General features: G+C 32.8%; 1 long non-coding RNA gene across 1 annotated transcript; it reads right to left on the bottom strand.

Annotated features, from left to right (window-relative positions):
• Positions 1–1,807: 1,807 nt before the first annotated feature.
• Positions 1,808–2,784, bottom strand: LOC135675022 (uncharacterized). Its single transcript, XR_010513798.1, has 3 exons — positions 2,723–2,784; positions 2,527–2,627; positions 1,808–2,050 (listed from the first exon to the last, which is right to left on the bottom strand). It is a non-coding gene; the product is annotated as an uncharacterized LOC135675022 (long non-coding RNA).
• Positions 2,785–7,362: the final 4,578 nt, after the last annotated feature.

The raw sequence follows: 7,362 nt of genomic DNA, 5'->3' as shown, positions 1-7,362 counted from the left end.
ATTCGACCACCACAAAGATATGCAAATTTGGTTGCATATGCTTTGTCTGTTGCAGAAGAGACAAGTGAAGTTGGTGAGCCTACTTCCTACTCAGATGCAGTTTCTTGTGATAATTCCGCTAAATGGTTAATTACGATGAATGAAGAAATTGAGTCTCTCCATCGGAATAGAACTTGGGATCTTGTGAAACCGCCTTCAGGTAAGAAAATTATTGGATGCAAATGGGATACCATTGCTGAGGGAAAGGTCATTGTTCAGAAAATTCATACGAAGGACAATCCAGCTGATATGTTTACGAAGCCTATTCTGGTTTACAAGTTCAAGCAGTGCTTGGACTTGGTTGGTGTTCATTGTTGGTGATTGCCCGTTGGGGCTTTTATGAAGAAAGTGGAGCAAGTTTTGTTGGGACATGCCAAGGTGGAGATTTGTTAGTTTGGCAAGTCCCATAGTCCCACATCGGGAAAATCAGACTTGTTGTCTCGTCTTGGAACTATAAATAAGGGCCTGAGCTTTGAAGTCAAATGCACCACAAGAGGCACCATAAGTGGCATCACAAGATGCACCACAAGAAAAACCTAAGTGTTTGCTTTGGTTTAAGTCCATACTCAGTTAAATAGTTTGGACTTATAGTTTGGTTTTTCTTGTTTAGTATTTTCGGGTGTTTTATGGCCTAGGAACATCTTCCTAAGGCATTTGTAATTGTCCCTCTTTTGCAGTAGTAATTTGCTCCTCTTTCGTCCGTGGATATAGGTCAAAGTCAATTGACCGAACCACGTATATCTGGTGTTCTGGTGTTCTTGTCTCGCTTTTATTCTTTCTGTTTTATTGTCTTGTTGGGTTGCCAAAATTACCCTTTGGTAAATTTCCTGGGGCTAGCTCTAACAGAAACAACCGTCTGAGGATTTGAGTATGGCGCCGATGTAGATGCCTCACTTGCTTCCTCTTTCTCCTCCGGCGCTGACGTAGATACAGAGTGATGTTGGAGGAAGAGGAGGTAGAGTAATGTGGCACCAACATAGATGTCTCACCTCCCTCCTTTTCCTCCTCCGACACATATGGCTCACCTCTCTGCCTCCTCTTCCTCCACGTTATTAATGTTCAGATCGACATCAGCAAGGTCGACCATTGAAAATCAGCATCGACAAGACCGACCACCATGTCATTGTCACCAACTACCATCACAATAGTCACCCATGATGTCATTGTCTGTCACCACTATTAAAATTATTTTTTTGTCCATCATTTTTATGTTATTCATATATGTGTTATTACGCGTAAAATTTTCTATGAGTAAGATTGACGGTATTAGAATAAATAAAAGTAAATATTTTACTTTCATAATTAAAAAAATTTTAATATAATTTTTTTAAATCTAAGGATCAATATGTCAAAAAAAAAAAGTTTAACCATACAAGATAATATGTAATTAACTTATGCACATAAAGTTTTTAAAGATTAAGAAACTACAGCTAAAAACAACAAACAAAAGGACGTATAGAGCAATAAGGTTTCTCTTTTCCAACGAATAACAAAAACAACAACCAAAAATCCATCCTCCATCAATTATCGCTGAGGTATAAATGAAACAATTTAATGCAATGTTGCATCGTGTTTAACAATCCAAGGCATAGTCATCGTTACCAAAATTCAAACAAAATAAATTCTATCCACCTTGTCTAAGTTCGATTAGTTACTATGCCAAATGGAAAATATTAGAAACAAAATACAGACATCAAAAGAACAATAATAAGCCACATGTAAATAAACGGTAAAACAAAATAAGATGTTTAAATAGCTTCAAAACAAGGCCTAATCACCACATCTAACTATTGCATCAGTACCGGACTTCAACTGTCATTACCGGTATCAGGCACCTTCTGTGGATCGCCATCAATCCTCTCATGGACCTGAAGGACTTCCATCCATTAGCTCATCTTCAGCAGTCAAATCCTCCACGACTTCTCTTAGGCATCATCGACTCCTGGTATCCTCCTTGTTTTGGGACCTATGTTCCCAACTTGTACGTCTCCCGTTCCCTGTCCATTGTCTCCTGCAGATTCACCAGGTTATCAGCCCTCCTTGAAACTTACTGGCAGTTCTGCCTTGGTTCTAATACAAAGGGGGAAAAAGGTGATGTTTAAATAATGAACCAAATTAGAGAGATGTTAATGAATGATATGCAGTAGTGACACTTGTATTCTTATGGAATATTAGAACTATGCATATAATCAGAAAGTTACCTGTCTGAATTGAATTGTCAATATGCACACTTGGGTCAGAAATAAAAATAACTGGCCATAGAAACAGAAATATTTGATTAAAGTCAACCAAGTTATGTATACAAAAGTTCAAAAGATAGCCAGATAAAAAGTGCATTGACTTGTGGATCTATTACATAAAAAAGATATTCAGAAAGAAAAATTGCCACAAAAAGAGATTGGGATAAATTTCTGTAAAGAAGGGGAAAAAAATACAGGAAATGAAGAAGGTTTACAAAGCAAAATTAAAGAAAAAAAAAATCTGTACCTTGGAAAATTGAAAAGCTTCTTATGATGATCAGACCAGGACAGGAACAGCAACTCTAATTTCCTCTATCGTGCCTTAGCAGCAACACTTGCTCGAAGAGTCTATTATAGTGATAAAATGATAGGGCATAAACATTAGTAACTTTCAGGTTCATGCCACTAGTAGTTAAACGTTAATGTTGTCCAAAGGCAATTACCAGATCATGTTTCCATTTCTCTGTGATTTGCTCCCCCGCTCTTGTTGCCTTCGCTTCTGCCTGCTTGCATTGAGAACCATTTAATATGACGGATAAGCAACAACAAATTACGGAAAGGTGATAAGCTGGACACTCAAACAGAAGCAACATGTTTCCTCTGCATCTAATAATCATGCTTATATCCAAAGTGAACGACTGACGAACATAATTCACATTTAGAATGACCTCAAGAACTACAAAGAATAGAAGGCTTCCTCCACATGCCGGATAGAACTCGCAGAAACTGACATGCATTATTATAAGCAACCTAGTGGGGAAATAAAACAGATTGATCACTGCACAAAATAGAAGACAAAGTTTACTCACCCTTCTCGATGAGTCTGACCGACGCATGTCCCGCATCCTTCTCAATGATAATTTCTCATCCTCTTCACAAAACTTCTGAATCAAGAAGCATAAACACTTAAAAGATCCACAGGTACCAAGACACCTAGTAAAAGATCAATCTTAAATGTGACAGGTGACAAAAACTATGCAAAAAAGAAAGGAGACAAAAACATCATCGAAAGCTGTTCAGAAAGGTCTAAAAGGCAAAGTTTTATTGTGATACTTTGTCCAACTAGCCAATGCCAATCGGTAAGTGTGGCATATAGTTGTTGTAAAAAAACAAAAGGGTGCCGTGTATTTGTCCTTAGTATGATCTCTTGTCCACCATCTTATGAGTTCAAAGTATTACAACCACACTAAATAAAATCTCAGCTGTGGATATATTTAGATATTCAACACAATGCCATTAATTATTATCTAAACACAAAAATCAAGTACTTTCTAAGTTCTTTTGCTTTTTCAGATCAGATAAACAGATACTGTGATGTGATAAAATTCAAAGCATTACCTCCGGTGCCCCCAACAGCTGCTCCAGCATTTTTTTTATTCCCGGCATCCTGAATTAATTTGGGCTCACTTGGGGTTGGCTCTGGCAGTGCCATATCAAAATCGTACAATATCTCTCAAATATAATCACTAAAAATAGCGAAAATAATAGAGTACGGGATATTGTGGCTCACAGTCATTCGCACCAACACCATTGCTCCATAAATATAATATTTTTTACTCGTCCCTCTCTCCATTCGTAATAACACTCACCTCCACCATGGGATACTCCTCCTTGACGTCCTTCTCAGCACTCAAAGCCTCTTTAACCTCTTCACCGTCCAACTCCACCAAACAGAAAAAGCCAATCCAAAGAAAAAATAAACAACATTTTGCATGAAATTTTTGTTTTAGTGAGGGGGAGAGTGTAGTTTTTAAATTTTCGTATAAAGATATAATCGTAATGTAAGTATTCATTTTAAATTTTATAGAAAAACTTAAATATAAATTTGAGAACCTATTTATAAAATCTGATGATCTATTTGTAAACTTGGAGGATCTAATCATAAATATAAATAATATAAGGATTAAATTATAAAATATATAAAATAACAAATTTCATCACCTAAACCTCTATGCCTTTATTTCTAAGGAACCTAAGAAGACAGCTTATATCGGAGAAGAGAGAAAGAAAAAGAGAAAAAAATTTGGGGTTGAGGGTCTTTTTGCTCAAACCATCTCATTTGGTATCAAAAATTCTCAAAGACAGATGTTTTAACCCAATCCTATAGTAATCTTGATATCTAATTTTATCTTAATTTTATAAAATTTGAATGGTGTTGGTTTTATACATAATATCTCTGTTGTTCATGAATAAAATTATGAATTTAAAATTTTGAAATTCTGACCTTATTATTTTATTCTAGCCATAACATTCTACATTGAACTTTGATTTGGACAAAATCAAATTCATCCGAAAATAACTCATAGATCTATCTATTAATATATAAATTTGGAGTCTAAATACCTATCCAAACTTTATTTCAATTGACTCTATAGAATCTGTAAAATAGAGACAGTAAGTTCTAACCTTTTAGTTCTATTTTACTTATACTCTATGCTAAAGAATCCAATTATGCTAAAACATACTTCATGAGAAAGTTGGCTCATAGATATTTCTTTTCATAATAATATAAAAAGTTTAAAATATAAATACCTATTGAAACATCAGTTCTAATCAACTCTATAAATTCTGTAAAATAGAGATGATATTCTCTGACCCTTTATTACTAAACTATTTTTGCTGGAAACTCGAATTCTTATAAAGTTTAATTTATCTAAAACTAGATTGATATATATTTTAAATGACAGCTAGTTTGAGTAAATTAGAGTATAATTGGTTATTTAAATAATTTATGAAATGTACCTCTCAAATTTTACCAGAATTAAGTTTTTATCGATTTTGCCTATTCTTATTTCATCCCTTTGGGAATTGATTTCAATTAAAATCATTTCTTCAATTGAGCTTTATATTATTACTTTGAATTTTTATATGCTCTAGTGCTTAAATTATTTATATACTTGAATCTTGTAAGAAAATCTAGGGGTGATATCACATGTGCTTTAGATAAGAATGAAATGCATACAATATCAAATATGACATATAAGCATATATTTGTTATTTGTTCACTTGATATGCTTTGAAATATTTCATATGTCACTAATATGCTTCTAAACATTCTTATGCTTTTGATATGCACCCAATTGCTACTAATATGCTTCTAAACATTCTTATGCTTTTGATATGCACCCAATTGCTTCTTATGTCATTTGATATGTGACTAAATACTTTTTATACTAATGATATGCTCTAATTACCTTTCCTCTATTATTATGAATAAAGTATGTTTCGAATAAGATGACCTTTGTGATTTTGTATCTAATGAGATGCTATTTATTAACTCTTGTATCCTTGTTTTGTATTTCGATACCAAGCTGCTGAGCTTTATAGCTTACTCTATTGCAATATAATTTTGTTAGGTTAACTTATCACTCACTAAGATGTTTGAATTGGGCTTAGGCAATAAAAAATAGAAGATTTTAGGAAAATATTTATTGGTTGATATGCTTTTGTTATATAAGTACACTTTGCGTCTAATGAAATATTGATGATAAATTTGAACTAATGTGTTTTGTAAAAGTTTAAAGGACCTATCATATTTAGGATTTTGGAATGTTAAGTTTAATTTGTATAATGATATGGGCTTATAGTAAATGTTGGTTTTATGATTATATGGATTCCCACACTTGTGGATTTATGATGTGGTTATTATTTTGGTGAGGTGACTTCGGATTTTATGAATCATCGAATGATGTGGTGTATGATTATAAACTACATAGGTTTTATAGATTGTTAGATATTTAAATATTTTCAGTATTCTTAAATGTTAGTTTGGATCATGGATTTTGAATTATTGATAAAATTTAATATTATTAATTTAAGATAGAGTCACACCTCCTGAATATGATAATTCGAGGGGTATGACAAAGTGGTACGAGAGAAAGATTCGAGGATGACTAAGACCTTTTTGTTAATAAGCTAGATGTGTAATATATCTTGAGGTTTAGTAACTTTTATAAAGTGATTAACAAAAATTTCTCTTTTGGTATTTTTAGGAAGCAAGGATGATAAGGTCATCGGGTTCTCCTATTGTATATACTACTGATCGGTTGAGTGGGATTATGTGAACTCTTGAAACTATGACCCATTTGATGCGACAATAAGTTTAACAAGAAAGAAATGATGGAGCAGAGACATCAAATTAGACTAGACTAGGAATAGAACAATTTAAGAAGCTTAATCTTTCCTGTTTTAGTGATGAATCTGATACAATGGTAGCAAAATAATGGATGATGTGAATAGAGAAAATATTTGACATATTCAATTGTCCCGATGATCAAAAGGTTTTTCTAGTTACCTTTATATTAGAATGAGACGTTGGAGAACAACGAAGAGAATATATGAAGTCAGACATGAGCCTATCACTCGGAAGGTATTCGTAAAAAAGTTTAATGATAAATATTTTTTAGATTGTATTAAAGGACAGAAAGAATTGGAGTTCTTAAATATTATCAAGGGAAACTTGATAATAGCAAAATATGAAGCTCAATTCACTGAACTCTCTATATTTGTCACTTATGTAACCGATGATGAAACTAGAGAGGCAAAGAGATTTGAAAGGGGGTCTAAGGTAAGTAATAAGAAGTCAGATATCGGCCTTAGTATATATCAAGAGTTTCCAATAAAGAGTTATAAATATTTTAGTAACCAAAGAGTCAGACAATATTATTTGTATTTTACAAAATTCATAAAGTTGATTAGAGCAGATATTTTAATATACATTTGTATTTCAAATCTTTCATATCATGTATGAAAAGAAAGATCTATACGTTTAGTTTCTCAATAAGTAAGTTTTATCATAATTAGATTATTTAATAGAGAGTTACAAGTAAAATAGTACCAAAAGGTCGGAACTTACCATCTTTGTTTTATAGATTCCATGGAGTCAATTGAAATAAAAGCTTGGGTAAGTATTTAGACTCTAAATTTGCCAATCTTAGTATCAACAAAAAGATCTATGAGTCCATTTTTGGATAAATTTGGTTTTACCTAAATCAGAGTTCAATGTAGAAAGTTATGGTTAGAATACATCAATAAGGTCATAATCTTAAAAAATTTCAGATTCATAGTTTTAATCTTAAACAAG

This window comes from Musa acuminata, chromosome BXJ1-5, assembly GCF_036884655.1.
Source record: "Musa acuminata AAA Group cultivar baxijiao chromosome BXJ1-5, Cavendish_Baxijiao_AAA, whole genome shotgun sequence".
In the NCBI taxonomy this organism is placed as follows: domain Eukaryota; kingdom Viridiplantae; phylum Streptophyta; class Magnoliopsida; order Zingiberales; family Musaceae; genus Musa; species Musa acuminata.
This window is presented reverse-complemented; position numbering and strand designations above follow the sequence as displayed.